Source organism: Erinaceus europaeus, chromosome 20 (assembly GCF_950295315.1).
Source record: "Erinaceus europaeus chromosome 20, mEriEur2.1, whole genome shotgun sequence".
NCBI lineage: Eukaryota > Metazoa > Chordata > Mammalia > Eulipotyphla > Erinaceidae > Erinaceus > Erinaceus europaeus.
In genome coordinates, this window is record NC_080181.1 from 40,653,929 (window position 1) to 40,673,894 (window position 19,966).

The 19,966-nt window shown below is 41.6% G+C and overlaps 1 protein-coding gene across 1 annotated transcript in view; it reads left to right on the plus strand.

Moving 5' to 3' along the window:
- ATP10A (ATPase phospholipid transporting 10A (putative)) overlaps window positions 1-19,966 on the plus strand; it is a 170,820-nt gene that overhangs the window by 93,478 nt on the left and 57,376 nt on the right. The gene's annotated exons all lie outside the window — the stretch shown is intronic.

Here is a 19,966-nt window from a genome sequence, read left to right on the forward strand (position 1 = left end):
CAGGAGTTCAGATCTCCTCCTGAAGAACCCCACCAGGCCACCAGGAATAGTGAAGCTGTGCAGACACCGTGCCCTAGTGATAATGCTGGTGGCAAAAGCATAAAATTAACCATAGCCTTTGCGTGGCATCTCACTGAGTTTTCTTTGGAGAGACTGTGAAGGATTAGGGGGGATCAGGAGCAGCAGTTTATGCTCTGATCACCCTCTGGGTATAGACTGGACTGTTTCTGTCCTACTCTAATGCCTTGAAACAGACAAATATTTGCAGCGTCTCCCAAAGGATCAGTGTAAGTGCAAGGGAGCTGTTTTGTGAAGGGTACTAGCAAGCAGAGAAAAGGCTATGATGTGGCCTTGACTAAGTCTCTTTTCTCCCCGACCAAGCATGATTCCTGACCTGCAAGTGGACATGGTTGTCCCATAAAGAATCTGAGACCTCTTCTGCCTGCCTTTGATTCCTCATGCGTAAAGTGATTGGCCAACCTGCTGGTCTGACTCAGCCAAGTGTGCTCTGACCTCTCTCATTTGACTGTGGCCAGAGGTACAGCTTTTCTGTGAATAGGAAGGGGGCCGAGAAATAGCTCAGCTGTTAGAGCACAGAACTTTGCATACTTTGGGTTCCTGGTTTGATTTCCAGGGCTGCATGTACTGGAGTGGTATTCTAGCTTCTGTCTCCTCTCTCAGATGAAACTCTACCACATGTAAAGTAAAAAAAGAAAAAAAAAATCTAAGAAGACAAGGAATAGGAGGAGGAAGAGGAAGAAGAAGAAAGGGAGGGGGCCAGGTAGTGGTGCATCAGGTTAAGCACAAATAGGAAGTGCAAGGATCTGCACAAGGATCCCAGTTCGAGCCCCAACCTCCCCATGCAGAGGGGTCACTTCACAAGTGGTAAAGCAGGTCTGCAGGTGTCTTCCTGTCTCTCTTTCTCTCTATCTTCCCCTCCTCTCTCAATTTCTCTGTCCTACCCAATAAAAATGAAAAACAGCCACCAAGAACTCTTTTCTGTATAAATTTTAAAGACATCTTCAATGAAACGAATCCAATTACAAAGAAGACAAACATAAAAATAAACCAATGGGACTACATCAAATTAAAAAGCTTCTGCACAGCTAAAGAAAGCACTACCCAAACCAAGAGTCCCCTCACAGAATGGGAGAAGATTTTTACATACCATACATCAGACAAAGGCTAATAACCAAAATATATAAAGAGCTTGCCAACTCAACAACAAGAAAACAAATGACCCCATCCTAAAAAATGGGAAGAGGATGTGAACAGAATATTCACCATAAAAGAGATCTAAAAGGCCAACAAACATGAAAAAATGTTCCAAGCCACTGATTTTCAGAGAAGTGCAAATAAAGACAACAATGAGATACCACTTCACTCCTGTGAGAATGTCATACATCAGAAAAGGTAGCAACAACAAATGCTGGAGAGGTTGTAGGAACAAAGGAACTGTACTCTTGTACTGCTGGTGGGAATGTAAATTAGTCCAACCCTGTGGAGAGCAGTCTGGAGAACTTTCGCAAGGCTAGAAATGGACCTATGATCCTGTAATTCCTCTCCTAGGGATATATCCAAAGGAACCAAACACACTACCCAAAAATATTTATGTATACCTATGTTCATAGCAGTACAATTTGTAATATCCAAAACCTGGAAGCAACCCAGGTGTTCAACAACAGATGAGTGGCTGAGCAAGTTGTGGTCTATATACACAATAGAAAATGGTCATCCTGGGTCTTAGCAGTGGTGCACCTGGTTGAGCGCACATGTATTCACAAGAACCCAGGTTCAAGCCCCTAGCCCCCACCTGCAGGGGGAAAGCTTTGAGAGTGGTGAAGCAGTGTTACAGGTGTCTCTCTGTCTCTCTCCCTCTGTCACCCCTTCCCTCTTGATTTCTGGCTGTCTCTATTCACCAAATAAAGATAATTTAAAAAATAGTCATCCTCACTCCTGATTTAAAAAATACAAGTCTAGATGACTGAAGTATCTTCACACCTGTGTACAAAATGGTTCATGTTAAAAAGACCGGAAACAGCACATGCTGTTGAGGGTGTGGAGAAAAGGGGACCTTAATACTCTGTTGGTGGGGATGTAAACTGATTCAGCCTCTGTGGAAAATAGTTCAGAGATTTCTCAAAAATTAAAAATAGATCTGCCTGTGACCCAGAAATTCCTCTCCTAGGTAACTATCCAGAGAACATAAAAACACTGTTCTGAGAAGATATATACACACTCATGCTATTTGCAGTAGCCAAGATTCTCAAACAGCCAGAGTGTTCAAAGACAGAGGAGGGGGTAAGGAAGCTGTGGCATGTGTGCACTGTGAAATACTACCTAGCTCTCAGAACAAAAGGAAGCCTTGCCTATTGCTACAATATAGATACTACCTAGCTCTCAGAACAAAAGGAAGCCTTGCCTATTGCTACAATATAGATACTACCTAGCTCTCAGAACAAAAGGAAACCTTGCCTGTTGCTACAATATAGATCCTACCTAGCTCTCAGAACAAAAGGAAACCTTGCCTATTGCTACAATATAGATGGAACTGGAAGGGATCTATCTCTCTTTTTTTTTTTTTTTACTTTTTTTTTATTAGTGACTTAATATTGACTTTTCAAACTGTAAGATAATAGGGGTATAATTCCATATGGTTCCCACCATCAGAGTTCTGTGTTCACATTCACTCTATTGGAAACTGCAGTAGTTCTTCCTAGGTCACTGATATGAGCTGATTCTGTGTCTGTCTTATCTGTCTGTCTGTCTGTCTGTCCTCCTCTCTCTCTCTCTGTCTGCCTATCTATCTATCTATGTCTGTGTATATTTTTTCCCATTTTCTCAATGGTCCTACCTTCACTTCCTAAGTCACCCTTACACCTATTACTACTTCTGGGTGTCTTTCCTTTTTTCTACTTCTCTCTCAGAGAAGAGAAACAGTGACCAACTTCCTCTGATGTTTTCCAGACTTGCTTCTCTTTCAGTGATGGTATAAAGACAAGATTCCTGGTGCTCAACACTTCCAGACCCAGTGGAATGAGGGTACAGAGCCCTCTCATTTACTTACACTATCATTTAGCCCGCTGGGAATATAGACCAAAAGTCTTCTAGGAGTTCAGAAGGTGGGAGTTTTAAATTCTGTAATTGCTTCTCCGATGGACATGAGTGTTGGCAGGTAGATTCATAGCCTCAGCCTGTTTCTGACTTTCCCTAGTGGAATAGGGCTCTGGGGAGGGGAGGTTCCGGGAGGTATTGATGAGGTCATCTGTTAACTGGAGGGGACCTTGCCAACTGAAAAAAATTCAAAAGAAGGAAGGAAAACATTGGATGAATTTACTAGTATGTGTGATTTAAGAAGTAAAGTGGGGAGGGAAGCAGGTGATGGCACATCTAGTTAAGCACAAACATCATGGAGATTTGAGGCAGAACTATAGAGACAGCAAAGAATTTCAGATATGTCTGATATAATTCCTTAGCTGTCAGTAATTAATAAAAATAGTTCAGCATTGAAATAACAAGCAATATATATGATTCAAGTGTCTATCAAGAAATCAGGGAATGGGAGTCTGGCGGTAGCTCAGTGGGTTAAGCGCATGTGGCGCGAAGCTCAGAGACCTGCATAAAGGTCCCAGTTCAAGCCTCAGCTCCCCACCTTCAGGAGAGTTGCTTCACAGGTGGTGAAGCAGGTCTGCAGGTGTCTATCTTTCTCTCCCCCACTGTCTTCCCCTCCTCTCTCCATTTCTCTCTGCCCTATCCAACAACAACGACATCAATAATAACTGCAACAATAAAACAACAAGGACAACAAAAGGGAATAAATAAATATTTTTTTAAAAATCAAGGGACTATATCAAATTGAAAAGCTTCTGCACAACAAAAGAAACCAACACTCAAACAGAGAGACTGCTTACAGAATGGGAGAAGGTCTTTACATACCATACATCAGACAAAGGCTAATAACCAAAATATATAAAGATATTACCAAACTCAGCAACAAAAAAAATTATACCATCTAAAAATAGGGGAAGGAAGTGAACAGAATATTCACCAAAGAAGAGATCCCAGAAGACAGCAGACATATGAAAAAAACGTTCCAAGTCATTGATTGTCAAAGAAAAATTAAAACAAAACTGAGATACCACCTCGCCCTTGTGAGAATGTCATACATCAGAAGGGACAGTAGCAACAAATGCTGGAAAGGTGGCAGGATTAAAGGAACTCCCCTGTACTTCTGAAGAGAATATAAATTGGTCCAACCTCTGTGGAGAACAGTCTGGAGAACTCTCGGAAGGCTAGAAATGGACCTACCCTATGACCCTGCAATTCCTGTCCTGGGGATATATCCTAAGGAATCAAATACACTCATTCAGAAATAGCTGTATACCTATGTTCATAGCAGCACAATTTGTAATATCCCAAACTTGGAAGCAACCCAGGTGCCCAACAACAGGTGAGTGGCTGAGAAAGTTGTGGTATATATATATATATATATATATATATATATATATATACAATGGAATACTACTCAGATATTAAAAATGATAAATTCACCTTCTTCACCTCATCTTAGATGGAGTTTGAAGAAATCATGTGAAGTGAGACAGGCTAGAAAGAGAAGGATAAATAAATGATTATCTCATTCATGGACTGTTGGGAATATTTTGTTTTGACTGTAAGCAAAAAGAATTATAGGCCATGTACATAATTAGCATAATGATGATATCATGAGCATAGGACGTATAGCTTAGGATGTAAACTCGAGAGGGATTGTGGATATAAGATATTCTTTTAATTTTTTATTTATAAAAAGGAAAAATTAACAAAACCATAGGATAAGAGGGGTACAGGTTCGCACAATTCCCACCACCAGAACTCTGTATCCTCTCCCCTCCCCTGATAGCTTACCTATTCTTTAACCTCTGGGAGTATGGACCCAAGGTCATTGTGGGATGCAGAAGGTTGAAAGTCTGGCTTCTGTAATTGCTTCCCCACTGAACATGGGCGTTGACAGGTCTATCCATACTCCCAGCCTGTTTCTCTTTCCCTAGTGGGGAAGGGCTCTGGGGAAGCTGAGCTCCAGGACACCTTGGTGGGGTTGTCTGTGTCCAGGGAAGTCTGGTTGGCATCATGGTAGCATCTGGAACCTGGTGGTCGACGAGAGTTAACATACAAAGCCAAACAAATTATTGACCAATTATGGACCTAAGGGCTGGAACAGTGCAGATGAAGAGTTGGGGGGTCCTTCATTTTGTAGATAGCTAGTAGGTATATTTTAGTTAAATCCCAAAGGGCCTATGGCTATACCAGTTTTTTCCCCCTTTTCTTTTTTCCCCTGTGCCTGAAATCTGATATGCCAGTGGATCCAAGTTATTGTCTGGGGAGATGATGTCATGGCTGTGAAAAGGACCAGAGAGCTGGATCAGGGAAGAGAATAGCTCCCTAATATGGGAAAGGGATATAAATATTGTTGACTGTAAACCCCATCGATTTGATGTAATCTGGGGCCCATATTCAGCTTAAGAGCCTATGTAACCTCTGTATCCCTGTAGATTTGAGCTCTCATTCTGTGGTCATGAGTAGGAATATTCCAGGCTGCCCCAATATCAACCCATCTTCCTCAGGTGTAGCATAGAGTATGTTGTCCATCCTCCCTTTGGAGGATGGGGAACATTCTCTACCATTGTTGATCCACATTGAGGGCAAGATTCTATGGGGACCCACAAAGGGGTCTATTTTGTAGTTTCTGATAGAAATGACCGGTAACAATGTAGAGAGGGATTTATTCGAGGTCTAGGCCCATCAAGTCTGTTTGGGAATCTCAGGTCTCCTCGATTAGGGCCCCAGCTGATGGATATAGGATATTAATTAATCTAGCATCTGGCAGAAGTTCTTGCTGTCTTCTGCTGTTCCTGCCTCGTCTTTTCCAGAGACCCAAACATGCTCTAGCCTCATGACTGGATAACTTTCTCTCTGGCCTATTTCCCATTGTGGTTTTTATTCACCTAAGAAACCTGACACTTTTATAAACACTAGCAAAAACATCCTAGTATTAGGTTTTTAAGTTTTTCTATAAGAGACAGAAGTTGAGCAATAAACACAAAAAGGGGAAACACAAATTAGAACTTGGACCGGTGCATTACAACAAAGTAAAGGACTCTGGGAGGGGAACTTTCAAGTTATGGTGGAGGATGAGAACCTTGGCTGAGGGTGAGAATATTTTTCAGAAAATTGTGAAATTTTACACATGTATCAACAACTGTTTTTACTGTAAACCATTAATCTCACCAAATAAAATATGCAATACATAAAAAAAAAGAAAATAATTCAAGGGGTTCTCCAACACCCATTCTATGTGCTCAGCGAAGTCAATGCTGTATTTTAGTTGGGTCTGCAGAAGGCCCCTTTGTGCTATGGATGGTCCCAGGGCTGAGAGCAAGAACTGAGCTGAGCCTCCACGATGAACGTGTTTAGTGGGCAGAGTATAGCAGGCTGTGGAGATGTTTGAGTGCAGTGCTGGAGTGCCAGCCCCAAGTGGAACTGAGTCCCAGGACATAGTGCCAATTAGTTGTCATAGAGAGCTGGCCATCCACTGGCATTGGGGGTGATTTGCCAGCTGCTAATTTACACTGGACACATACATAAACAGGTGTCAAGGTAATGAATTAGAATTCACAGGCACTAAAGTCTTGATGGAAAAAATTCTTGGCATGAATGCCCTGCTAGAGCAATTGAGGCTTGCAGAAGTTAAGTACCTTGCTCTGGGCAGGTTGATGTTGCTGGAGAATGAACTAAAGGCGGCTGAGGAGCTGTGATCTCTAGTTAAGGTGAAACATGCTCTGTTGAATTCACATGACAGTGTCGACAGGCAGTTCATGGTGTCTTTTCACCTCGTTGGTAAGGATAGTGCAAAAAAAAAAAAAAGCAGAATTAAAGGAAATCAGCATGCCACACTTGCAACTCTGAGTGCCCTTTCATTTCTTATATTGCTTTATTGAGGTGTAATTGACTTATAAGAATTTCATATACTTAGAGTGGACAATTGCATGAAGCTTGACATAAAGGTATACACATTAGGGAAATCATGGTTACATTACATGAATCAGGCTAGTGAACTTACCGGTTACCTCTAAAATTTTGGAAGTCCTATTTCTCACCCCTTTCTGAGCCACTGGACAACCATTGGTCTTCTTTCAGTTGCTTTTACTTTTTTTTTAAACTTACTTTCTACAAATTTTTATAAATGGAAGCATACAGTATTTACCTTTTTAAAAAATATGACTTATTTTTCTGTGTAAACAAATATCTCGATTCACCCAGGTGTGTGTGTGTCCATGGCTTGTTTATTCTTTCTTGCTAAGAGCACGCATGTGCACGCACGTGTGTGTGTGTGTGTGTGTGGCAACTCTGTATTTTGTTGGTGTGTTCACTTGTTGATAAAACATTTACGTTGTTTACATTTTTAGCCTGTTAGACATGAAAGTACTGGGGAGCTGGGTTGGGGAGCTTTTGGTAGAGTGTACACATCACTATCCTGCAATTTCCCTGATCATCTTTCCTATAGTACATTTCCTGGGGATTTTTTGAACCTTTCTCTTTTTAAAAATACTTTACTTATTATTTATTGGATGGAGGCAGAGAAGTTGAAAGGGAAGTGAGAGATGAAGGAGAAGGAGAGAGGGTCTTGGTATTGTTTTTGACCAACTCTTTATTTCTCTTCCATTCTTTATCTGATTAGCTATAACTCTTTGTTTTGTTCTCTCAGAAGTAACTTCGCGGCTTATAAGACTTATCTTTTGACTCACCATAGTCAAAACAGTCAAGACCAGAGGCTTGAACCTGGGTCCTTGCTCTCGATAACACATGCACTTAACCAGCTGTGTTACTACCCAACCCCAAGTCTCATTTTCTTTTACCATGTGGATGCACAATTATCCTCAAGCATGTATTGGAATGAGATGGGAACAGCTGAATTCAGTCTACTTTCCCCAGTGCACGGCCACCATATCAGATAAGCATCAATGCTTGACTGTTTGAGGATTCACTTCTCTTAAACGCACTGGAGGATCCAGCTCTCTTTCCTCATCACCTGGCTACAGGAGAGCTTTTGCTGCAGGTTACCTTCTCAGTGGTCTCCAAAACATGACAGCTTCATACTGGGAAGCCCTGTCTTTGCTTCCACTGTCCTTCCACCTGCAGCAATGGGAGAGGGACACAGAGACCCAGGGCTCTGGAGTAAACTGGATGTTTTGTACCTGGTGGTACAAAGGATCCCTGTAGTGCTCTTCTGAGTGTGCTTCATGATGTGATGGCCTGTTGGATTGTTACAGATTCTTTCAAGAGGGCTATTTGAAAGAACATCTCTCAATTAGGTTGTGAGTTTGGATTTCTATTTTAAGAAAAAAAAAAGCAGCCCTGATTGCTTAACTGTCTGAATGCATAGCCCCACCTTAGACAGTCTTTTTTTTTTCTTTAAATATTTATTTATTTATTCCCTTTTGTTGCCCTTGCTGTTTTATTGTTGTAGTTATTACTGTTGTTGTTATTTTTTATTTCTTTATTGGGGAATTAATGTTTTACATTCGACAGTAAATACAATAGTTTGTACATGCATAACATTTCCCAGTTTTTCATATAATAATACAACCCCCACTAGGTCCTCTTGTCATCCTTCTTGGATCTGTATTCTCCCCGTAAACCCACCCCAGAGTCTTTTACCTTGGTGCAATATGCGAACTCCAGTTAAGGTTCTACTTGTGACACCTTAACCCTGTGTGATAAAGGGGAAAAAAGCAGAACTCTGCTGGCAATCACAGCTCAGGAAGGCTGCCATAAACGTTTGTAGCTGACAGGGGGGGATAAATAGACATTTGATTTGGAGAATTTTAGAGCCTTTGAGTTTGGCCTTTTTGACTGGGAAACAGCAAGGAGGCCTTTGCCAACAATGGTTGAAAAGGCAGGAAGGCCTGGTGCCTGCGTGTTCAAGTCAGATTGAAAAAAAAAATCAAAGCTCATGTTCTCCTTTCAACCAAAGAGAAGACCATTTGCTCTCCAATGATTGTCCATAGGACAGAAAAAAACACAATTAGAAAAAAATATACAATAAAAGCTAGCAATCCAGACACCTGCCCCTTAATCAGTTTCTCCAGCAGCAGTCAAAGTCTGGGAGCTTCTGAAAGCCTCCTTTAAGGTTAGCCAAGGACCTTTGCCCCGAGGCCCATCCCATGGTCCCTGTTACCATGGAGATAGTGACTCCATCAGGAGTGGATGTGGCACTCAGGAAAATTGCCATGTGCTGCATTACATACAAGCTGGTTCTTTATCATCTGTCACCAGCTGCTATCCCAACTAATGCACTTAGATATTTAGGACATGTTAAATAATAAGTTATACCTACTGGAATTAGCTGGTCACTCATGTGTGTTTTGTGATCATTTCTATTCAGTATATGCTTCAAGGCATAAACTTCCAGTATAATACCAAACTTATAAAATAAATAAATAAATACTGGAGAAGTAAGTTATATTGATTTAAGGTCTCAACATTTTTTTTTTTTTTTTTTGCCTCCAGAGTTATCTATCGCTGGGGCTTTGTGCCGGCACTATGAATCCACTGCTCCTGGTGGCCATTTTTTCCCATTGTATTGGATAGGACAGAGAGAAATTGAGGGAGGAAGGGAGAGAGAAAGGAAAAGAGACAGAAACACCTTCAGACCTGCTTCACCATTCGTGAAGTTTTCCTCCTGCAGGTGGGGAGCTGACGTTCCAACCTTGCGCTTGGTACTCTTGCGCTGCTGCCCAGCCACCTCTTAACTTTCTCTACCCAGAAAGCTTATAGTTTCATTGAGGTTTTTATTTATTTAAGAAGATACAATCCATAATAGAGCACACAATTTATCCTTCTTGATGACAGGTTCAAGCCCGTGGTCCCCAACTGTAGCAGAGGAAGCTTCATGAGCAGTATAGCAGTGCTATAGGTCCCCTTCTCCTCCTCTCTCTCTCTCTCTCTCTCTCTGTCTCTTTCTCCTCCCCATCCTCTCATCCCTATTCTCTCTGTCTCTATTAGAAAAAGAAAGAAAGGGAGTCAGGCAGTAGCACAGCAGGTTAAGCCCACATGGCGCAAAGCACAACGACCGGTGTAAGAATCCCAGTTCAAGCCCCCGGCTCCCCACCTGCAGGGGAGTAGCTTCACAGGCAGTGAAGCAGGTCTGCAGGTGTCTGTCTTTCTCTCCCCCTCTCTGTCTTCCCCTCCTCTCTTTATTTCTCTCTGTCTTATCTAAGAATTACGACATCAATAGCAACAATAATAACTACAACAATAAAAAACAACAAGGGCCAACCCCGGCTCCCCACCTGCAGGGGAGTGGCTTCACAGGCGGTGAAGCAGGTCTGCAGGTGTCTATCTTTCTCTCCTCCTCTCTGCCTTCCCCTCCTCTCTCCATTTCTCTCTGTCCTATCCAACAATGACAACAACAATAATAACTACAACAATAAAACAACAAGGGCAACAAAAGGGAATAAATAAAGAAAATAAATATTAAAAAAAAAAAAAAACAAGGGCAACAAAAGGGAAAATAAATAAATATATAAAAAAAGAAAAAGATAGATGCGGCCAGGCAGTGGTGCACCTGGTCAAGTGCATATATCATCATGTACAAGGACCTGGGTTCGAGTCCCTACTCCCCATCTGCAGGGGAAACACTTCATAAGCAGTGAAGCAGGTCTGCAAGTGTTACTCTTTCTCTCTTTCTATCTCCCCTCCCCATTCAATTTATCTCTATCCTGACAAATAGAAATAGAAAGAAAAAAGTGAAAAAAAAATGGCCTGTGGGAGGAGCTGTGGATTCACAGTGTAGGTACCCAACCCCAGGAATAACCCTGGTAGCAAGAGAAGGAAAGAAAGAAAGAGAGAGAGAGCAAGAAAGAAGGGAGAAAGAAAGAAAGAAAGAAAGAAAGAAAGAAAGAAAGAAAGAAGGAAGGAAGGAAAGAAAGAAAGAAAGAAAGTGTAGTTACTGTGAATGATGCAGTTATTATGCAGGCAGCAAGCCCAAGCAATAATCTTGGTGGCAAAAACACATTTATTAATAAGATAAAACAAACAATACTAACCGAGCATCCACTTTATCTCAGGGGCAACCAGGGTGAAGAGACTATTTCTCTACCGTCTCCAGCTAACTGAAAATACTGGTTTAGTTAGCTGGAAACACTCATTTTTGCTGTGAAAAGTCAGATCATCCACTCAGAATGAGAGGCCATCTGCCCTCTTTGGTATTCCCATAGCACTGCTGGGCATGTAGTAAATTGCTGGTAAGGTGTCAAATTAAAAGTGGCATGAAAATAAACCTCATGGCAAGGTTATACATTAGGTGTGCAGCACTGAGCACAATAGCTAGCAGTTATCAAGCTCAAAAAAATGTTAAGACAGTGCAGAGTAGTGCCCTCAAGACTTACAAAAGTCAGACACACAGTTATAACATTAGTCTCATGTAGACATGAAGTGCAGTATGTGACTATAGTTAATAGTACTGTGGTAAACATTTGAAAGTCCCTGAAAGTGTAGATCTTGGAAGTTCTCCTCAGAAAAATATGTGACTATGTGTGGTGACAGAGATTAATGAGACTTTCTGTCTTGATCATTTCACAATATTGACAAAGTCATTTATTTAACTGTGTACCTGAAACTAATGGTATATGTCATTCAGACCTAACTTAAAAAATTAAAGTATGGGGAGTCGGGCTGTAGCGCAGCGGGTTAAGCGCAGGTGGCGCAAAGCACAAGGACCGGCATAAGGATCCCGGTTCCAACCCCGGCTCCCCACCTGCAGGGGAGTCGCTTCACAGGCGGTGAAGCAGGTCTGCAGGTGTCTATCTTTCTCTCCCCCTCTCTGTCTTCCCCTCCTCTCTCCGTTTCTCTCTGTCCTATCCAACAACGATGACAACAACAATAATAACTACAACAATAAAAAACAACAAGGGCAACAAAAGGGAATAAATAAATAATAATAAAAAAAAATTATTAAAAAAAAATTAAAGTATGGGGAGCTGGGTGGTAGCGCAGTGGGTTAAAAAGCGCAAGGTCCAGTGTAAGGATCCCTTTTGAGCGTCCGGCTCCCCACCTGCAGGGGAGTCACTTCACAAGCAGTGAAGCAAGTCTGCAAGTGTCTCTTTCTCTCCCCATCTCTGTCTTCCCCTCCTCTCTCCATTTCTCTCTGTCCTTTCCAACAATGATGACATCAAGAAAACAACAAGGGCAACAAAAGGGAATAAATAAATAAATAAATAAATAAATAAATAAATAAATATTTTTAAAAAATTAAAGTGTGGGGCCTGGTGGTGGCACACCTGGTTGAGCAGATATGTTACAGTGCACAAGGACCCAGGTTCAAAGCCCCAATCCCCACCTGCAGGGGGAAAGCTTTATGAGTGGTGAAGCAGGGCTGCCTGTGTCTCTTTCCCTATAACCCTCTCCCCTCTTGATTTCTGGCTGTTTCTATCCAATAAATAAATAAATATAAAATAATAAATTAAAGTGTTGGTATTATTGGTAATTAGTGCAGTACTTACTAACTTAGAGGTAAATAGATTTACCTACAGTATTACCTTGAAGACAAAGCAACTGAGCCATTCTTGCCACTAAATATTAAGTATTGTTCTAATTAATAATGAATTAGAATTGTAGGTAGTTGTTGGTACCTGGGTGAGTAGCTAATAATAATTAGGAAATCTCTTTGAATTCAGAAACTGAAAAAGTTTCTCACTAGCTGGAATTTTAATCGATAATTACTGGTAACTAGGTAAGTGGCTAATTTAAAAAATCAGTGTGAAATCAGAATAAGAAATCACAGTCTTCCCAACCCCAAATTTGTGTTTGTCACTGAAATAATACATTGATGACATAGGCAATTCAGTGCTGACCAAGTAGATACTTTGCTAGATATTTCTAGAAAAATCATTTGGGGGGTCAGGTGGTAGCGCAATGTTTTAAGCGCACATGGTATGAAGCGCAAGGACTGGCGCAAGGATCTCGGTTTGAGCCCCTGGCTCCCACCTGCTGGGGGGTTCACTTCACAGGCAGTGAAGCAGTTCTGCAGGTGTCTATCTTTCTCTACCCTCCTCTATCTTCCCCTCCTCTCTCTATTTTTCTCTGTTCTGTCCAACAACGACATCAATAAAAACAATAATCACTACAGCAAAGATTAAAAAAAACAGAGCAACAAAAGGGGGAAAAAAACAGCCTCCAGGAGCAGTGGATTCATGGTGCAGGCACCGAGCCCCAGCCCCAGTAACCCTGGAGGCAAAAAAAAAAAAAAAGATTTGCATCTGGAATCTCAGAAAATATCATTTCTTTCTTATTTCTTTTTCAAAAACATTGTCATGTAAATTACTGGATTTACTTAAGTAAGATTTAAATAAAGAATACCAGATAAAAACAAAAAAAAAGAAGCTAAAAGGCTAAATATATGGAACACAAAATTTTCTCACATCCAAATTCTAACATGTTATAGCATTAATTCATTAGTCTAGTGGGTAAAACAGTCATACTCAGGCAGCTGTTTTACCACAGATATTGAAACTAGAAATATTGAAGTTAGATTTACTTTTTAAAAATATTTATTTATTTATTCCCTTTGTGTTGCCCATTTTTTTTAATTGTTGTAGTTATTGATGTCATTGTTGTTGGATAGGACAGAGAGAAATGGAGAGATGAGGGGGAAGACAGAGAGGGGGAGAGAAAGATAGACACTTGCAGACCTTCTTCACCACTTGTGAAGCGACTCCCCTGCAGGTGGGGAGCCAGATGCTCTAAGCAGGATCCTTACGCTGGTCCTTGCGCTTCGCGCCACATGGCCTGTGCTTAACCGGCTGCGCTACCACCTGACTCCCTAGATTTACTATTGAATAAGTAAGACAAAGATGTTGAAGAACCTTGTTTCCTTCACATCTAACAGCTTATTTTGTGTGTGTGAGTGATGTCGAAGTAGTGTGCGAAATAACTAGAGTTGCAGTGATAGATTTATACTGATATAACAGACCCAACTGATATGTGTAGGTGTAGGCAGGAAGCTGAAAAACATTTCTCAGATTCACCTTTGTTATTTCTCCTGGAAATAACACCTTTGGGACAGAGACAACTGGTAATACTGAGGGGTGTACAAGCTTGAGACACCTCCAAAACTATTGATGACAGGGTGTTGGAAAACAGATTCTGAAGTGTCACTTCTACGTTTTCCTAAAGTAAAGCTCTGGAAAGGTAGGAATCTAGGGATACAAGGACAAGAAATAACTAGAAATAACCAAAGACCTACTTGATGCCAAGAAAAGCAAAAAATATATACATATATTTTTTCCAACTTAAAATATTTTTTCAGTGGAGAAATAAGTTATTTTAGTCATGACTAGTATATGATTAACTTATTCATATATATAGAAAAATAGAAAAAGTAGAATATCTGGATTTGAAAAAAACCACAATAACTATCTTTCTTTCCCTCTCTGTCTCCCCATGCCTTCTGAATTTCTCTTTGTCCTATCGAATAAAATGTTAAAAAAAAAAAAAAAAAAAGCTTTCCAGTATAAATTCCTGTTTATCTTTGCTAGAATGAGTCACTGGTAAATTCAGTGGTACTTTTGTAATTACACATAACTAGGGAAAACACTAAGAAAATACACAATTACTTATGAGGGCCTTTATATTTGTACTGAGATATTTTGGATTGGGGGCTGTGTTTTACTGATGACCTTCACAGTCTCTTCTCAATATTGATTCATACCTGCATTTTAAAGACTTTTTGTGGTGATAAAATAGACATAACAAAATTTATGCTCTAAAGTTTAGGGCAGGCAAAAGTTTGGTAGAGGAATAGGGTGTGGCCTGGAAGCCAATATAGAATAAAGCCAATAGTGAGTAGAGGGAATAAATTAATATATTCTTGTTTTGTTATAGTGATTTAATATTCATTTACAAAAGTATAAGATAACATGGATAAAATTCCACACTGGTCCCACCATCAGAGTTCTGTGTCCCCATTCCCTCCATTGGAAACTACAGTGGTTCTCCCAATGTTACAGATATGGGTTGATTATTTTATATATACACACACATATATATTATATTTTTTTTTCCCTATGGTCCTGCCTTCTATTCCTTTCTAAGTCATACCTGCAACTTTTGAGTGCCCTTCCTTTTTAAAAAAAAAAATTTTTTTTTCTCTTCTTCTCTCTCCAGGTTGATAGAATTGGAGTGCAGAGCCCTCTGGTCATCTTCCCACTAACATTTCTTCCCCTCTGAGAGTATGGACCAAAATTCTTTATGGATGCAGAAGCTGGGAGTTCTGGCTTCTGTAATTGTCTGCTGGACATGGGCATTGGATTCAATCCATACCACCAACCCCCTCCCTCCCTCTAGCTTGTTTCTGTCTTTCCCTAGTGGGATAGAGCTCCAGAGAGGTGAGACTTTGAGATACATTGGTATGGTCATCTGTCCAGAGAAGTCAGGATGGAATCATAGTAGTATCTGCACCTTGATGGCTGTGACTTAGTGAGTTTCTGAAGAAATCCTGGTTGTGTTTTGTTGAATTTTCAAGTGATTTTTCTTATATTCACATATTTTGGGGGGCTGGGGCTCCAGCTCCCCCAGCAGCTTGCTTTATTTATTTATTTATTTATTTATTTATTTATTTTTTTTTTTTTCTTAGACAAAGAGTAGTAGGGAGAAGCTCCCACTCCCAAAGCTCCCACCCTGCAGGTGAGGGCTAGGGGGCTTGAAACTGGTGCTTGTTAATGGGTACTATATGAACTCTACCAGGTGTGACACTACCTGAGCCACTTTTTAATGTATTTATTCATTAAAAGGAGGGATGAGAGCAGCAGGGAAAACCAGAATGTCTCTGGCACATGCCATTCTGGGGATTCAACTCAGGACTTTATGCTTGAGTGTCCACCAGAGCCCAGCCCTCACAGCACTGAAGGAAGCATTGGTGCGGTGGTTTCTCTCACTCCGTCTGTCTCTGTCTGTCTTTCTAATTTTACTCTGTCTCTGTCTAAGAAAAAGATAAATGTATGTAAAGCCATTTATTTTAAAGTGATAAACTCAAAGATGAACCCTCTGTGTTGCCCAAGGCATGGGACCACAGGTTCAGCATTGCTGTTTTTTTTTTCTTTTTTTCATTGCCTCCAGGGTTATCTCTGGGGCTTGGCGTCTGCACTCAAATCCACTGCTCCTGGAGGCCATTTATTCCCATTTTTGGTGCCTTTGTAGTTATTGTTATTGTTGCCACTGCTGTTGTTGTTGGATAGTATAGAGAGAAATGGAGAGAGGAGGGGAAGACAGAGAGGAGGAGAGAATGATAGACACCTGCAGACCTGCTTCACCACTTGTGAAGCAACCCCCCTGCCAATGGGAAGCCAGGGACTCAAACCAGGATCCTTATGCTGGTCCTTGCGCTTTGTGCCATGTGTACTTAACCTGCTGCGCTACAGCCTGGCCCCCTACTGGTTGGTCCAGCATTCTAAATACAATTCTCAAGTCATAGGGACAGAATGTCCTGCCACTGCTGAGTGATGCACACTGCACTTTTCTTAGAAAGAATAACAAACAGACCAAGTATTTTAAGTCTATGCTCCCACATCTGCCAAGAATAATCCTGCTATGTTCTGGGACTCACTGACTTCATAGCCATCCTGGACACTGTATCTACAGATGTCTGCCCTAGAAAAGTCAATCCACTTGTGAAAGAGTCTTACTCTGGAGACAGATCAAAAGACCAGTGTTGTCCAAAGACAGAGGGGCTGGTGACATTACACTTCAGAAAGAGTCTTTTCCATTGGTATTTTTCTTTATTTTATTTGATAGAACAGAGATAAATTGAGAGTGAAGGGAGAGAGAGAGAGAGAAGAGAGAGATACCCGCAGTCCTGTTTCACCACTCATGAAGCACCCCTCCCTCCCCTGCTGGTGGGAACCAGAGGCTTGAACCTGGACACATGGTATTTTTCATGCAAGCTGGTGAGATGAACTACTATTGTCTCATGAGTTAGCCTTTTGTGTGTTAGTACACTGGAAAATAGTGAACACTGGCTTTTGAATTACCTCTATTACTGATTAATGTGCCAGAAAGCCCACAAGTATGTGTGTGTGGTGGCGGGGAAGGGGTGTCAACAGTCTTGATAGTACTTTTGTGACTTAACCACTTGCAATTTGTCCTCCTTTTTTTATTAGTGATTTAACAGATTTTTTACAAAATTAGAAGATTTCCAGAGTGCGTTTTCATACCCATACATGGAATGTGTAAGTCCCCACACCCTCCATCAGAGTTCCCCACCACCACCACCAGTTACCGCCCCTAGTTCTCATACCAAGTCCAGGACACCGTCTGGACTTGGTTACCATCTTTCCAATTTCAAGTGTTTTAGTTAATTTTATCCCACATGTGAGCTAAACCATCTGGTAGCTATTCATCGCCTTTTTATTTATTCCACTTAGCATAATCACCTCTAGTTACATCCATTTTTTTTTCAAATCACAGAGTCTGGGCAGGGGTAGACAGTATAATGGTTATGCAAAGAGACTCTCATGCTCGAGGCTCCAAAAGTTCCAGGTTCAATCCCCCACACCACTATAAGCCACAGCTGAGTAATGCTCTGGAGAGAGAACGAGAGAGAGAGAGAGAAAGAGAGAGAGAGAGAGAGAGAGAGAGAGAGAATGAGAGAGAGAGAGAATGAGAGAGAGAGAGAGAGAGAAAGAAAAAGAAGAAGAAGAAGTAGTAGTAGTAGTGATGGAAGGAGGAAGGACGGAAGGAGGGAAGGAAGGGAGGGAAGAAGAATACAAATAATACAGTTTTATTCATTTTGATTGCAGAGTAGTATATTATTGACTACCCATCCCATAACTTCTTATCCACTCGTCTGTCATTGAACATTTAGGTTGCTTCCATATTTTGGCTGCGGTGAATAGTGTAGCTATGAAAATTGAAGTGCACATATCCTTTCAGGCTTGTGGTTTTTTGAGACAGTGTGTTCATATGAGCAGAGGCAATGTATGTTTTCCACCATATTAGGATATTTTTCAGAGGAAAGAGAATGACAAACCTGAAAGCTAGTTTGTTTATCCATCCATTGTGCTGATTTGTACTAATGGCTCTGTTCCCTTCATTTCTCGCCTGGTTCTATCCTCCCTTCTCCACCTGCCACATTGCCCCTATCTACCTGTGTCTCTCCATGGCCAGACAGGCACTGTGTTATCTACCCATCAGCTGAAACCTGTAAATGAGAGACATTCAGGCCAGCAAAATAGCTCACTTGAATAGTGTGCTGAGGCTCGGTGCCTGCACTACAAATCCACTGTTCCTGGAAGTCATTTTTCACATTTTTTTGGTGCCCTTGTTGTTTATCATTGTTGTTGTTTCATTATTTTTGTCATTATTGTTGAATAGAGCAGAGAGAAATCAAGGGGGGAGAGAAAGATAGACACCTGCTGACCTGCTTCACTGCTTGTGAAGTGACCCACCCCCGCAGGTGGGGAGCTGGGGGTTTGAACAGGATCCTTACGCCGGTCCTTGCGGTTCACACCTTGTGCCCTTAACCCCCTGTGCTACAGCCTAGTCCCTCTTTCATTATTTTTATTAGTGATTTAAGAGTGGTTTACAAGATGGTAATATTTCAGGGGTGTAATTTCATGTACGTGTGTGTGTGTGTGTGTGTTAGTACTCATCACCAATGTCTTCTGTCCCCCACATAGCTACCATAATTCTCACACGGTCCAAAAGACATGAGCTATACATTTTCCATTGAGCAGAACTATAAAGTGTCCTTTTCCACATTGATTATCTAAATATTTTTATCAAGTATCTGTGGATTTTTTTAAAGAGGCACCCTTAGCACCAAAGTTTCCCCCTCTGTACCATTATAATCTTTGTGTGTATGCCAGGGACTTGAGCCTGGGCTGGATTCATGTCAAAGTAAGTGTCCTTTATTTATAAATTGATTTGATGGGGGGGGCAGGTAGATAGACCACCAAAGCATGCTCACCTCTGGTTTAAGGTGATGCTGTGACATGAACCTGTAACCTCTGGGACCTCAGGCAGGCAAATTGGTCCTGAAGGGAACTACATTAACGCCCCTGCCTTCTAGGAAGATTTTTATCCTACATTGAGCAAATGGTAGTATATTATAAGTTCCTGGTTTCCAGAAGAGATTTTCCTCTCTAAATCTGTGTAGAATTAGGTCACTCTGTCTTGGGAGTATTTTAGCCTTTTTCCATCATCAGTGCCCGTCCTCTGTCATCATCTCTCAAATTCTCATCTTGCATTACAATGACCATCCTTTCTGCTTACTCACTCACTTACTCACACGCTCACTCACTCGCACACTCACAGTACAGTGCCTAGCAATTGTTATTCTGTCTGTGATGATGAGTTGCCATTCATTATCAGTAGGAAGAAGCAGAAGCCAAGCACACCATGTGGCGTTGGCATTCTGTACTGTCACACACAAGACAAAGACCTTCCATGAACTATCTCTGCCTCAGATATGAGGCACAAAAAAAGCAGGTGCCTTTTCAAACAGTAAAAAAAAAAAAAGCAGCCGAGGTCCAGGTGGAGTCTGCTGACCCTGGACACGACTTCAGCAGGCTCTTTGGACGGCCGTGGAGGGACTCCTGCCCAGTCAGCAGAGAGTGGCCTCCCACTGGGCTGCATGGAGCTGCTGGTGGGGTGATCCCGCTATACAGTGACATTGTACTCTATGGGCCCCCAGGAACACAGCCTGAAGGTCCATGGGATGGTGAGAAGGTGCCATCAGCACCCTGTTGCTAGCAGAACCAAGAGCCAGAGTCATCTGCAAGTGTGGAGCCCTCAGCAACCCTGGAAACAGGGCCCTCAGCTAAGACTACGGGGACCCCCGAGCCACACAGGCCCCTCCGGCTCAGAGCTCGGTGCTCAGAGCTGCACTCTCAGAATCAGCTGTGGAGAAGGC